Source organism: Ictidomys tridecemlineatus, chromosome 12, assembly GCF_052094955.1.
Source record: "Ictidomys tridecemlineatus isolate mIctTri1 chromosome 12, mIctTri1.hap1, whole genome shotgun sequence".
Classification (NCBI taxonomy): Eukaryota; Metazoa; Chordata; class Mammalia; order Rodentia; family Sciuridae; genus Ictidomys; species Ictidomys tridecemlineatus.
The window spans coordinates 106,759,167-106,772,441 of NC_135488.1; positions in this window are offsets into that span (position 1 = coordinate 106,759,167).

Genomic DNA, 13,275 nt, shown 5'->3' on the forward strand with positions numbered 1-13,275 from the left:
TTACTATTAGAGTGGAAAAGCAAGGAAAAAGGCTAGAATGACCCATGCTGCCATATCTTAGGGCTTCTGGCAATCCTGGTATCAAAGCCCAACTCAAGTGCACCTTCTGGATGAAGAAGAATCGTGCAAGTTCAGCTAAGCAGTTGGGACTGGATGGTATCATGGCTTTCGAACAGGGTGAGGACATGGTCATATGTGATGTTGGAGAACCTGCGATAGTTTCAGCAGAGAGGGCTTATTTGGAGGAGGAATGGGCAGGAGAGTACCGGAGCTTTCTGGGCTGGTGGGAGTGGGTGAGACTGACTCAGGGTCATGTATTTTCACCTTCCACTTGAGAGTGTATATGTGGGTACCTGGAGGCAGAGCATGGTTGGGGGTGGTGGTGGGAGCTGTCCATTCTGGCAGGGGGGAACATTTATCACTGACACCATGGAAAGCAGGCCGATAAGAAACCCACTGACAGCCGGTCTCACTGTGGTGTCTAAATGGTCTCCAGACACTCTGTGTCCTCCAGAGCTGTTTGGTGCAGATGGAAAGTTGCTGAAGTGTTTGGCCTGCCCTGGTCCAGGCTACCCTCCACTCCTGGGCCTTCTCTCCCCCTGACCAGCCCTGTGGAAGTGGTGGTGGATGTGCCTCCAGCCAGGCCAGGCCAGGCCAGCCTGAGTCGGACTCCACCATGGTGGGTTGGGAGATGGGACTAGAGACACCAAGCATGGGACGGAAGGGACACGAGTTCAGAGGACATTCTCAGAGCAGCACCTGGTGGGTGTGAGCTCCAGCATTTGTTGAGCTCCTGGGGTTGAGAGCGTTTCCAGAGCCTGGTCCTCCCACACCCGCTCCTCTAGGCCCTTCGGGGCCTCTCTGTGCCCCTTCACACCTGTCTGCCCACCCAGTTCCTGAGCATGCTGCACCTGTCAGCTGTCCCAACACACCTAGAATCCCCACAAATCCTGCCCGTTGACCAAGGACCAGACCCAGGCCTTTCTTCAGGAGCCTCACCTAGCCCCAGGCCATAAGGCTCTCTGAGTCCCCAAAGTGCCACCGGCTCTCTTTGTGGGGTTTAGACTCTTACAGAGTTAAAATTGGGAACTTCCCTGAGAGGGACAGGGTGGCACAACCTCCCATCTCTCTCATCTTCTCTCCTGGGGCTCTGGGCTCTGGGTGGGTGGCTGCATAAGTTCACAAGCACGCCCGATGGCACTCATTTGTGCTCCTGGGGACCTCGTGTGGGCAGAGGTGGTGGTGGGGCTGGGGTCAGAGTCCTGAGGTACTTGACTGCTGGAGAACTCGGGCTTTGTGGCTTTCCTCCCTCTTGGGCTTACGTGAATTACGTCCCTCTTTCTCCCTCCTCATTCTCTTCTGCTTCTCTCTCTCCTGAGGTGACTGCTCTTAAACCTGCCAGGCAGGAGACTCCAAAGCTGCTCGGTTATCTTCCTCCTCTCTGTAAGCCAGAGTGACATTTTGATTCATTGGTAAGTCACTTCCTGTCACTCTCAGGAATTGGGATCTTCTGAGCTTTCCCAAAAATCTCTGGAATAAATGCCTGGATGTAGGACTTATTGAGGAAATGATTTTGACTAGGATGGAGAGAACTTCTCTGCCTTCATTCATTAGTGGTTTGAGCTTCTAGCCCATGCCAGGCCTTAGGAATACAGTGGTAAAAAAGACCCAATTTCTACCCTCAGGTTTCTATATTCTAGTAGGGCAGACTGGCAAATGTATTTGTTCATTTTTTGTTGCTATAACAAAGTACCTGAGACTGGATACTTTATGAATAAGTTTTTTGTTTTTTTCCCACAATGTTGGAGGCCAAAAGTCCAAGATTGGGCAGCACCATCTGGTTGGTCTTTGGTGAGGGCCCTCTTGGCTGTATTACAACATGGCAGAGAAAAAGAGAAGCAGCCATATACCAAAGGGGCCAAGCACATGGGATGACCTCCTCTTATAACAACTCACTTTCTTAAGAACTCACTTGCTCTGTGATACCAGCATTAGTCTCTCCCAAGGGAAGTTCCCCAAATGGTCAATCACCTTCCACTAGACCCCACCTCTTAAAAATTCCACCACCTTGACGCCATCACACTGAGTGCCAAGCCTTGAGCACATGAACCTCTGGCAGACAAAACACATTCAGACGGAAGCAGCAAGGAAATAGATAATTTCAAAACAAGGACACAGAGCTGTCTCAGTGACTAGAGGAGCTCAGCAGAATTGCCTCTGACCAGCCTTGGTGTGGAAGAAGATGCCTCCTTTTAGAAGTTATCCCTGAGACCTTTAATGAAGCTTCTCAGACTAGAAGGTGCCACCAAGCCCCGGGCTCTCAGCTCTGGAGAAGACACTGGAGCAGAGGAGGGCCCCAGGCTCGAAGGGAACCAAAGTAACAGAGTGGTTTGCCTCAAGGGCTCAGTACTGCTCCCAGCACCAGGGCCCAGGTCAGAATGGAGCAGTAGCCAGGTGGCCGAGGACGGAGCCTGTGTGCCACCGGCCAGGGACACTTCCTGCCCTTCCCCCTCGCTCCCTTCCTCCCTCCCCTCCCTCCTTTCTCTCAGGACAGGGCTGGGCTTATGTGGGGGTCTAAGTGTCTCCAGTGGCAGGGCCAGGAGCCATCAGCCTGGCCTTTGTCATTCGCTCCCTGGCAGTGTCATGAGGGTAGGACCGCTTATCCCACCTCCGCTGGGGCGGATGGGATGGTGCTGTGCTGACAGTCCTGCCTCTCTCCACTCCCCCCTGGATCTAAGAAAGTGGGAATAAACACAGCAAACCCTGAGTCCATCCCTGAGGGGCCTCCGACTTGACCTGCCAAGGCCATTCCTGGGCTCCCTCTGCTGCTCTCGTAAGCCAGACTGCTCTGTTTGTGCAAAACAAGGTTGAGCTCATTGGAGAGCTGGTGTGGATACCCTGGCCTTGGCTCTGCGGAATGTTCTGGAGTCACGGTGCCAGACCCTCCGTGTGCTGTGGAGTCTCCGTTGATGTTCAAGAGCTGTGCGCGTGCTCAGGGTTAGAAGGATCTTTGGGCAGATCCCAGTCCCGCTCCCTTCAGTGAATATCCCCAACAATGGCACCTCCTGGAATCAGGGCCTGGAATCTCTTGAGGTGGGGGCACTTTCAAATCACCCCCGTCAGCAGTTTGGACCACCTCCTCCCCAGGTGTGCCTGTGTGGTGGTGGTGGTGAGGGGATAACAAATGTGGGCTAAGTATGTCGAGTGGGATGCATGACTGCAAGCCACAGCCCCCGGTTCCCTGCTTCCAGCCCTGCATGGATGCCTTGGGTTATGTGCCTTTCTGCCAGGTGGGTGCATCTGTTTCCATGGTTAGACAGCTTGACGGTTAGAGGGGGACTTGCTTCCCTGAACTTGTCCCATTGTGTTTAGCTGGAGGGAAAAACACGGACTGTGGATCAGACACACCTGGGTTTTAATTTCACTTCTGCTGTTTATTAGAAACACAACCTTGTCAAGCTCTCCACCCACCATCCATAAGCCCCATTTTTCTCTTTGGCAGTTTTTCAGAGTTATTGTGGGGATTACAAGAAATCGTAAGTGGAAAGGGCTTATCCTGGAGTGGCTTGAACTCCAGAGACCCAGCTGGCTTCCTCCTCCTGGAGGTGGTACTTCAAGTGCATGTTCACATTTGCTCTGCTGACTTCTCACATGGGGAAGCTCAGTACCCCTGCTCCCCATTTTTAAAAAATGGGCCTCATGCATGCTAGACAAGAGCTTCACCACTGAGCCAAACCCGTTTTCAGTCTCTTCTTATTACATACATGAAGCAGCAGAGCAAGTGTGTATTAGTTGTCCAGAGCTGCCATAATTAAGTGCCACAGACTTGGTGGTTTCAACAATAGAAACTGGTTGTCTTACATTTCTAGAGACCAGGATCCCGAGAGCCAGTTGCTGGCAGGCTTGGTTTCTCCCGAGGCCTCCCTGCTTGGATCACAGACAGCTGTCTTCTCCCCGCGTCCTCACAAGGTCTTTCCTTGGTGTGTCTGTGAACAAATCTCCTCGTATAAGCACACCAGTCGTATTGGATTAGGGCCCACCCTAGTGACCTCAGATCAACTTAGTCAACTCTTTAAAGACCCTGACTCCAAAGGCAGCCACGTTCTGAGATACTGGGAGCAGACTTCAGCATATGAAATTTGGAAGACACAACTCAGCCTGTAACAAGGTGCGAGAGGGAAACACAGATGTGTAAAGTAGTTTGGTTGAAGTGATAAGCTGGACAGGATTTGTTTTTGCTTGCTCTTTGTTGAGTTGCCCGGTGGTCTTATCCCAAGGCCCAGCTGCATGGATGCTGCCCTCTCTGGGACAGGCAGCTGTGGCGATCAGCGGTGGGTGGGCAAGTCAGCCTGTCTGCTGAGTGGCCGTGGAGTGCACGTCCATTGCTGACACCTTGAAATATTTTATAGGACAATTCCTACTTGTCAGCAGCTGCATTTCTTAATCAGAGGCTCATTCATTTCTCTAAAGGCTTCTGACACTTTTGACTAGCTCCAGCGGGTTTGGTGTGGGCATGGACAGCCATACGCTCTTGGATCCAAGTGCGCTCACACCCTGGGAGCATGCCAGAATTCCTGACTTCTTCCATTATTCTTAGCCTTGAAATGGTGGGAGCAGGCATTTCAAAACCAGACTTGGGTTTTGCAAACATAGTTTGGCCTTCCTGCCTACCTATTTTTATTTCCTTTATATTTGCAAAGAGAAAATTCCCAGACATGAGCCTGGGAAGCAGGCTGCTCCCAGGTCAGCCCAAGCTCCAGTTTCCCACTTTGTGTCACTGCCTCGAAGACAAAGAGTCACTTCAGCTCTCTGACTGAAGATTCCCCACTGATGAGCTGGATGGTCCCCCCCCAGCCAATGCAGGGTCAGGTGGTGGCCTTGCAGCCGCTTCTGTGTTCTTGTAATTGTGGTGCTTTTCAGTAGAGGAGCAGAGTCCCTGGTATAGCTGCCCAGGTGAATGTCGTGTCCTGTTGTTGTGATTGGAGTTATGCTTCCCGGGTACCTGTGCATCCTACCTGGCCCTGCAGGCAACAGGCTGGTGACCGTCAACTTCACCCAGAGTCTACATTAGGAAAGTGAGCAGTGTTTGGCTCTAGGTGGTACTTGCTTTTCTTTTCTACCAGGTTATGTGCCCATTAGTTTAGGCCACCAGGATGTAAATATGGCTCTTTTCCCTTCAGTCACATACCACAGGGGGCATGAACCCAGAGGAAGATTCCTTGCTGTCACATATCTTTCTTGAATGCAAAGCATGTACCCCTACCTACCCTTAGTGGTACCTAGCTGATGCTCTCCCTGGGTGAGGATGGAGGGTCATTTATCTTTTTCACTGTAAATGGATATCTTTGGTAGAAGTGGATGTTTGAATGAAGACTGACCCCATGGGGACATTCCTGTGACCCTCATCCATCAGTGAGAGTGCTTGGGTGTGAGTGAGAATGAAATAACCTAAATCATTGTTTCACTGTTTTACACACATTGATTGGAACATTATTTTCTTTTCTCTCCTTCTCTGCTTTTCTCAGGGTTCAGGCGGTGAAGTTAACTTTTTAAAAATCTCTTTTAGCCCTTTGCAATGGTGGTACATTTGAGATGTCATTGTACATTTATTTAGTCCATAAATACTAATTTTTAGGAAAAAGAATCACTCAGTTTCTACCTTCCCTTCCCTTCCACCAAATTCAGTGGACTGAGCACCTTGTCTGTTTTAATGCAATCAGTAGAGGCCAATAGCAAGCTTTGTACCTGGGAGAGCCTGAGGGTTGACGGTCAGGCCTGAGACCATCTAAGACTTTTCAGATATGGTCAGTAGGATCATGAGTTCCCCTGAACCTATGGCAGGCAGAGATCAGGTGAAGAATCTCAAGTCACTATATCATGGAGGAACTTGGGGTGGCATAGAAGGAGACTTCTGTACTGAGACTTCTGTACTCTTGCAACCTCCTTTGTGTGGCCCTGGTAGGCAAAGCTTGAATCAATAGGTGGGCATAATGGTGCTGCCAATTTCAGCTTGCCGTAAGGCCTGACTTCCTGTGGAGAGCTGTCCATCACAGTTCGGGAGCTGGACCATCTGAGCCCTTGGATGAATGTGCATGTGACCTGAGTACTGGTCATACCTCTTTGCCTCTGAGCTTCCTCCTGAGATTTGTGTTCATTCAGGAACATGGTAGCCGTGGACACTTGCTCTCTTCCTTTGCTGTATCCTAGATCTCTGGTCCCCATTGGGGGAGACACTATCTGAGACAAAGCTATAGAAAGGCAAAATTTTGAGGTAGGACTAGTTTGTATTTAGTGTCCTCTGATGCATTCAGTGATCTCCCCTCCTTGCCAAGTTCCAGCCCGGGCCTCTCTGGTCACTACCCTCACCTGCAGCATGTAGGTCAGAGCCTTGGTCTCTAACATTCTTGACAATAGCTAATGCAGCAAAGCCATTTGCCACCCTCTGGCCTCCAGAGATGGGCAGGCTGGGGAGGTAGGTGAGAGTGGGACACTGCAGTGAGATGGTGCCTGCATGGTTAGCTGGTCCAGCTTCTGGAGGAAGCAGGTTGCTCTGCTCCAAGCCCAGATCAAGACTTTCTCTCTTCTCGAGTAACACTTCCAAAATCTGAGGGTAGAGGAAGCTTCCCTCCTTCTACTCACATGCAACTTGGAGTCATCTCACTATTTTAGGGACTTTCCTACAAGTGAGTAATTACCAACTGGGGAGCCAAACATTCTTTCTCAGCCTCTCCTCCCAGTTTGGTCTTATTCCCACTGCTTTCTTCTCTACCCTGTTTTCCTCCCTCCTTCCCCTGCTGTCATTCTCCAGACAGAGTGAGTGGTTTTGTGGGGCAAGGACAGGGCTACACCCAGTGATGGTGTTCCCTGCAGTTTGGGCCTCTTGTCCTTTAAGAGCATGCAATGAAGTTGAAGACCGGAAAGGTTATGAACTAAGCATGAGAGCAGTGAGTGGGACCATGCACACCAGAAAGAACTCCAAGATGTGATGAGGAAAAGCCTGAATTAATAGGAAGATTCATTCCAGTGGCCTAAGGACCCCACAATCCCTGTTTACTGGGCCCCTTCATATCTCATGGAGTTCTCTCCTTGAGAATGTCACAGGCTAGTGGGTCAGGGACTGGGTCAGAAGTACAAACAGAGAAGGAGTAAAATGTTTGCATGGTCCCTTCTATTTCCCTAACAGTCTCTTGTCTACTTTCAACTTTCAGGGCATTTTTTTTAAAAAGCATTTATATTTGAGAGAAAGCATGTGAGTGTGATGCTCGTCTTTCATTTCTGGCTTATTTCACTTAACACAAACAACCTCCAGTTCCATCCATTTTCCTGAAAAAATGACATGATCTCATCTGTCTTTAAGGCTGAAAAATACTCCATTGTGTACAGATTCCACATTTTCTTTGCGCATTTGACTCTGGATGGGCACTTTGGCTGGTTCCGTGCCTGCCTACTGTGAGTACTGCTTCCATGAACATGGTATGCAGGTCTCTCCAGAGCAGGCTGACTTCATTTCCTTTGGGTATATACCCAGGAGTGGCTGGTTTGGATGGTAGTTCTATTTTTAGTATTTTGAGAAAACTCCATACTGTTTTCCATAGGGTCAGAATGCCCAGTTTTCATGAAGGGTTTTTCAGAATCAAATAAACCTGAGTCTTTCATATTATAAACAAGGAATATCTGAGGCCCCGAAAAGGGAGGGGGAGATGTCATAAAGCCATCATGCCAGAAAGTAAAGAAGAAGAAATAAGCACCTAGTTCTCCTGACTTGTGGTCTAATGGAACACCAGGATCTCGGCCTTAACATGCAACACTCCAGATTGCCACACCTGCCGTGTGCTACTCTTGATGGTTATTAGTTTTGGCAGCACTACATCGACATGAATGAGTTCTGCATGAATTTTGAAATTATTCTAGAGTATATATTTTGCACATTATTCATAACATATTTATATAGCTTGTTTTAAAGCCAAGAGAAACCTAGAGCAATAGCTTCTACTTTTTTGGCTGTGACCCTACATTTTACGTTGTGTCTCATTATACACAGATGTATGTATATATGTACATTATATGCAACTGAAACATATGCTTTCTGAAACGTTACTTATTCTTACTATGTGTGATACACTTTGATATTTTCTATTCTCGGCTACTCTACTCTATTTTTGTTAAAACTATGCTGGTTGTGAACCATCTAAATTGATTTCACGACAAATTAATGGTTCACGACCCACAGTTTGAGACACCATGACCTAAACAATGTCTTAATCAGACATGGTTTAAGAAAAAAGTCATTACAGAGGAGATGTAAAGTTGCCAATTATCTTTGGTCACAAATGTTAAAATAGTAACTCTGAGTTTCATAACATCAAAAAAGGAATTGCATACATGTAAAAAATAAAATGGCACAGGCTTGGATTTGCTCCAGACCACAGCAGATCTGGGATGCTCCTGGGAATGTGTGAGGCTGAGTTTCATCCTCTGCCTGGATTTTAACTAACTGGATATAGCTGCAGATGTAGAGTAGAGTGGTTGCTAGGGCCCCCGGGCAGCAGGCCTGGCCCCTGCCTCTCCCCAAATCAGAGTCTGCATCTAGTCAAATCTCTAGGAAGTGACCAAGCTCTGTACCTTGGGCACTTGTTCAATGAAGACCTGACAGTCTCTGTTTTCCTGTGAACACCATCTTAGGCATCTGCTGCTCCAGTCCTCTAAAACCTTGTGCTAACTCAGCTATTGCCACTCCCTTAGGTTTGCACCAGGCCTTCCAGCAGCCCCTCTTCTTCATCACTTTTTCTCTGAAGAGGCATGGAATGGTGGCTCCCACTGGCCCTTGGCTATTCTTTCTCTTCAATGGCTCCTTCCAACTGACATGCTGAACTTCTAGATCACAGATGCCAAGTTTTCTTTTACTCCTTTTGGGATCCACACTCCAAACATCCATGTTTGCATGCACTCATTCATGCAGAAGTGCTTGGCATTAGAAGAGTCTCACTTAAGGCTAATATTTAATCCAAGATCTGATTCATGAGAAGGAGCTAGTTAAGTAGAGACTTTGCAGAGCAGGTTCTCACGTTAAGAAGGAAGAATTATCTGTACAAAGCCCTGAAATGGAAACAAGCATAACATGTTTGAAGAAGGAGGAAGACAAACTAGCTACAGCAAAATGGCCATGGTTAGAATGGTTAGAGAAGTGGGTTATAATCAAAATCGTAAACAACCAGTATGGATGTTGACCAATCAAAACAGATATGACCAGGTAGGGGCCACATCAGGCAGGATCTTGTGGCTTATTTGGTCTTGTGGGTTATACTGAGACATTTTGAGTTTACTGCCATTGCAATGGGAATTCTTTGGAAAGCTTTAAAAAGGAAGAGTGGCAAAATAAGATTTAATATTTGAAAAGACCACTTTAATAAACAATGAGTTACATGCACTATGCACCTAGAAAATGACTGAATTTCCAAACACTAACAATATCAAATTGTTGGCAAGAGTGTGGAGCAACAGGAACTCTCGTTTTCTGCTGGTGAAACGGCAAGATGGTATAGGCACTTTGGAAGACAATTTGATAATTTCTCACAAAGCTAAACATAATTCTACCATATGATCTAACAGTTATACTCCTTGGTATTTATCAAATCATATTGAAACTTATTCCACACCAAAGACTGTACATAAATATTTATGGCAGCTTTATTTATAATTTCCCCAATTTGAAAACAACTAAGATGCCCTTCAGTCAATGAAAGAATAAATAAAATGTGGTATATCTGAACAATGGATTATTATTCAGTGCTAAAAAACGTGCTATTGAGCTGTGAGAAGACATAGGGAGAGCAAAAATGCTTATTCTAAAGTGAAGGGGGTCATTCTGGAGAGGTTACATTCTATACCATTCCTACTACATGACATTCTGGCAAAGGTGAAACCATAGAGACAGTAAATGATCATGGATTGGAGAAAGGAGGGATGACTAGCCAGAGCATAGAGGACTTTTAGTACACCGAAACTATTCTGTAGGTTATAATGGTGGGTCTTTATCATTATACATTAGTCATAAAATAATATACAACATCAAGAATGAACCCTATGTAAACCCTAATGTAAAACCCTAACAAGAGCCATTTGGGGTGGGTAGTAATGATGTAAGCCCAGCTGGGGTGTGTTGAAGAGACATTGGTAGATAAGGAAAGTATCATAGGAAGAGGGTCCTGAGAAGTTGAGGAGACATATTCTGGAGCAAAAAGCATTATTTTATATAATTATAATGCACACACACACACACACACACACCACACACACACACACACACACACACACACACACACACAAATCTCTCCTGCATTTGCCATGCAGGACACAATTCAGGGCTTCCCAGATTCAGAGCATTGAATTTGTAATGCCTTCTTTCTCAAATAAAAGCTGTTTCTTTTTTGGGGAAAAAGAGACTGGTTTGCTTTATTTGGAGCATAAACAATGTATTTCCCCCCATATCCTTATGGCAATCGAGTCACAGGAGGTACTCCTTGAGAGTGAGGAAGGATGTTTAGTGAAGAGAAGGTCTGAATCCTTGTCTTGGGGACTTGTGTAGTGAATCAACGAGATAAGGAAATAGGATTACTGAAAATGCAAAGATTTCTGTCTACAAATTGAAAGCAAGTCTGGCCATTCTGATTATGTGGTTTTGTCAGCAGCTAAAGTTGCTTGGATATGGGCTCAGTAAGCTGACGGCTCAGTTTGTCCAGCCTCAGGTCTTTCCAGGCCAGTGTGGTGAACACAGAAAAGGGGCACAGGTGAACGTGTGTAAGGACATGGATATAGTGCCAGCCAAGAAACTTAAGATGGATGGATCAGGAAGATGGTGAGAATGTGTGTGTGTGTGTGTGTGTGTGTGTGTGTGTGTGTGTGTCTGTGTGTGTGTTTGGGAACAAAAGGGGAATGGGTCAATGCAGTGAGCCTTTCAATGAGGTCAGTGTTGCTGGAGTGGTCCCCTAGATCAGGTGGTCAGAGTGCTTGACATTTCAGAGGGAACGCAGTATCGATTAAAGTTACTGGTTGAAAAGATGGAGTGTAGCAGTGGAAGGTGGTGGCTGAGGTGGGTTGGAGGAAAAGAACATTGGATTTGATGGAATCAAGAAATGGAGTGACCAGGATGTTGAGGGTGGGCTATCTACATGAATGTTAAAGCTACCAAGAACGACAGGGACGGTTGTGGAGAGGAAGCCCGAGAGCCATATGCTGAAGTCATCAATGAATGTGGCAGGGTGGGGGTGGGGTGCAGGGAGGACTATAAATGACAACAAGGCAAACAGTGGATGTTAAAGTCTGATGACTTGCACTTCAAAGAAGCAAGGGATTTGAAGAAGAAAGCATGGAGGTCACCTGCCTCTCTTCCAGATCCCTGGAGGAGGAAAAACCCAGTTGATTGGAATCCAGAGCAAGTGATGCTTTGGGGAGAAGTCGGGACATGATGGGGGAAGAAAGGTCCCCTAAAGAGGTGATGGCTGAAAGTGTGAACGTGATAGTGGCTTAGATAAACAGGACAGGGAAGGGCTCTGTATGCAGACGGGGTAAAGATTGTTCAGAAACAAGAGAAACAGATCATAATTCAGAAAGTGTAAGGAACCCTTTCAGACATGGATTTGGGGTGGATATAGAGAAAGCAGGAGAGGAAGGAAGCAAACATAGAGATCGTGGGGTGTCATGTTCAGGAGCCAGGACCTGGGGAGACATCGGAGGGTTTTAGGTAGGGGAACGACACTATGTCTCTAAACATCACCTGGGCTTCAGTGCAGGGGACGAGGGGGTGAGGCAGGCACTGGTGGCATGGCCACTGGTTGAGGCTGTTGGGATAGCCCGTGAAGACGACTGGTTAGACTCCTTTCTCCCAGTGGGTAAATTCTCCAAGACTAAGAATTCCCACAGGTATTTAAAGGGTGAAATAACATGAATTTCCTGCAAAGAAGTGTGCTAACTCATATTCAGGGAAGGGGCTAGGAGTCCACTTTCAAGGAAAAAGAAAAAAAAAAAAAGAGGAGAGGATGATAGTGATTTTCCTTCTCATTCTTTCTCCCGAACAGAACCTGGTGTTAACAAGAGTCCCACAAGCACAGAAGAGCCACAGATTCGAGGTTGGGGAGAGAAGGGGGAGAGTCACAGAAGGGGTGGCATACTTCTGGGTACAGGTGTGAGAAGGGACTCAGTTCTACCACTGGGGGTGTTTCCATGTATGTCAGCATTGTCTCCTGCAGAAGTGTGGCAGGTCTGCCTGTCGTCCTGGGCCGCCGCCTCCCCTCCACCAGCCCAGGTGCTGTTTCTGAGTCATCATGTTGTTCCCCTATCCAAACCCTCCGATGTCTCCCCAAGTCCTATTGTTTGCTTGTGGTATATAAATGTCTTGGTTTATTTGCCCTTGATAGTAACTTTCCACAGACCTTTTCCTCCACATAGCCCCATTCCTGGAGCTATCTTAGTTAGGAAGCTGTTTGACTTATCTGTTGCGTTGGGGTTTTAAATTAAAAAAATAAAATAAAAAAGGAAAGTGCTGGGGTCTCATCTTCTTCACTGTCAATCAGAGCAGCTTTACTGGATTTTGAAAGCTCTGGATCTGGAATTCAAAATTGAGTGTCACTTCCCAAGTTCTTTAAGACTCTTCATATTTTATCAACCAAGTTCAGCTCCAGAAATCATCCTCTGGGCATAATTTCTAGAGATTCTTCTCTCCACAACCCCCAGGCATGGAGGATCACTCCCTTGTCCAGGATGGATGTCATGTGGAGGGATTGTGGAGAGAATACATTTTATCCAGGAGAGTGGGGCGAGATTTCTGAAGGCCTTGGAGCTGGGTGATGGGGGTTGAATCCTAATGATGCGGTTGACTGTAGAGTCACATAAAGACCATGGAAGCTACCTGAATAGAGCCCACTCGGTTGGCTGGCACCTACTCTGGGACAGTCCCCACCAGAAGCAATGACCTTTGTGTAAGAGCCTGGGCGGCCTGCCATGATGCCATCTTCTTTGGGGATTCAGGACGGGCTGGCTGTGAGTTGGGAAAGTGTCCTCAGGTCATTATGGGTGTTAATGTGGCCTCAGAGACTGAAACTACATGTAATCCAGCTACGACCCTTGCTGGAGCCAAAGGCTGTAGCATTTTCTCCAGGCCCTCCATCCGTAATAGCTGCTGCTTACGAGCAACAGAGTGAATTTGCCTCATTTCAGATTCTCCAACTACACGGCCCAGTCCTACAGATTCAGAGCTCGCCCTGAGCTTTGGCATGGAGG